Here is a 2,246-nt window from a genome sequence, read left to right on the forward strand (position 1 = left end):
ATTTCTTCATGTATGCAAAACAGTCCAAAATTGTCTTATGTCAAACTCCAATAACATACACATAATTTTTTTCCCTCTTTCTGAGATATATAAGTATATCTTTTCTTCTAAAAATTATTTTTCTAAGATAAACAAAATTTTCATTTAAAACCATTTTTTATTTTAAAGTTTATGTTATTTAGGGCGTACACAGCAGAAAATATACCAATTCAATAATTTCTACATGTACAATTCAGTGGCATTGATTACATTCTTCAAGTTGTGCAATCATTATCATGATCCTTTTCAAAATTGTTCCTCCTCCATTAGCATAAACTCGTATTATGTTTTTAACATAAATTCCCTACATTCCTATTTAATCTTTGAGTTGTTGTTGTCAATTTGATCTCGTATATATATTTCTTAAAAGAGCACTATTCTTACAGCAGACATTCTTTACTACTTTATCTGAAATATTGTTTGCTTTTAAGATTTCCAGGGAAATTTTTGGTTTAAGGTTTAAATTTCAAAGATTATGTCAGGGCAATAATTGCAAGGGTTCATACATCCTCTATGGCTCCATGGAGGATGTATGAACCCTTGCAATTATTGCCCTGACATAATCTTTGAAATTTGGTAGCGTAGTGCCTAAGGCATTTGACTGCTAACCAGAAGGCTGGCGGTTCAAACCCACCAGCCACTCCTCGCAAGGAAGACGGGGCAATCTACTTCCGTAGTGATACTGCCTCGGAAACCCAAGGAGGGGTCGCTATGAGTTGGGTCTGACTTGACGGCACATAATAACAGCAACAACAACTATGGCTCCATAAAGTCTGGATTCCATACTGTTATGAATTTCTGTTCCACATTTTCTCCCTTTTGATCAGGATATAGAATTTTCTATAGAATCTTTCATCGAACATTTCAGTAATAGTAGCCAAGAACCATCCAGTTCATGGTTGCATGGGACATTCCAGTTAATTTGTCTAATATATTTAGTGCTTCTATTCAACCTCCTAGTTCATTGTGTGGTGACTGTGTTCTTAAAAGCATGCAAATGACCATCCAATGTATAAAAATTGGTCTTCATTCACCTGGAGAAATAGAGGATGATAGAAAATCTGGAGTAGGAAGGAGGAATGGAACATGTGACTAATTGCCTACATGAACAACTACCTCCATTGCTAAGAAACTAGAGGAACTGTATGGTGCTCAGTTATTAATTTAACCATTTTTAAGTGTACTATTTAATGACATTACTTTCCCCATATTGTATAACCATCACATAATCTGTCCAAAGGTTTTCATGACCCCGAACAGAAACTCAATACTTCTTAAGCAATAATTGCCCATTTCACACCCAACTTCCACCCAGCCACCCTTGGTAAACCAAAAAAAGCCAAACTCACTGCCATCAGGGGAGTCAGCTGCAGGAACCCAGGTGAGGGGAGGGAACACAGGCCATGCCCCATGAGCAGCAAGGTGGGAAAGTGGGGGAGGAACATAAAAAGGCCAGGGGGACCAGGATCGAGCAAGGAGGCGGCAGTAGGAATCCAGGTAGGGAGAGGTTGGAGAGGTTTCCAACAGTTAAGGGAGACAAACTTGTCTGCCGGTTTGTCCTACTGTGGTGATGTGTTGAGGCTGTGCCACCAGTGTTTCAAACCCAGTGTGGTGCACATGGTGCACAGGTATCAGCACAGCTGTCAAACTGAGACAAACTAGGAAGAAGGAAGAGGCCATCCACTTCTCAAAGAATTGGCCAGGGAAAACCTTATGAATAAGAGAGCACTGTCTGATTCATTACTGTGCTAGTCCAGAAACATTGTGCAATACAGTGTAGAAGGATAAGTCACTTAGGTTAGAAGACTCTCAAAATAGGACTGGGAAAGAACTGAATCATCGGAGTAAAACCAGCCTTACTCATATAGAAAAGGTAAAGCTTTCAAGACCTGCATTTGCTGACATTGCACAACTCAAATCTGAGGAGAAACAGGTGCTAACATCCATTAATAATTGGAACATGGAATGTAGGAAGTATGAATCTAGGAAAACTGGAAGTTTTCAAAGATGAAATGAATGCAAAAAGATTGATATCCTAGGCATTAGTGAGCTGAAATGGACTGGTTTTGGCCATTTTGAATCAGACAACCATATGATCTATTATGCTGGGAATGATAAATTGAAGAGGAATGGCATGGCATTCATCATCACAAAGGATGTTTCAAGATCTGTCCTGAAGTAAAATGCTGTGAGTGATAGGATAATAT

General features: G+C 38.7%; 1 protein-coding gene across 1 annotated transcript in view; it reads left to right on the forward strand.

Moving 5' to 3' along the window:
* Positions 1 to 2,246, forward strand: part of SNTG1 (syntrophin gamma 1) — a 747,297-nt gene that overhangs the window by 493,965 nt on the left and 251,086 nt on the right. The gene's annotated exons all lie outside the window — the stretch shown is intronic.

The sequence above is a fragment of the Orycteropus afer genome, unplaced genomic scaffold (assembly GCF_000298275.1).
Source record: "Orycteropus afer afer isolate SDZICR_OR568_19922 unplaced genomic scaffold, OryAfe1.0 scaffold00333, whole genome shotgun sequence".
Classification (NCBI taxonomy): Eukaryota; Metazoa; Chordata; class Mammalia; order Tubulidentata; family Orycteropodidae; genus Orycteropus; species Orycteropus afer.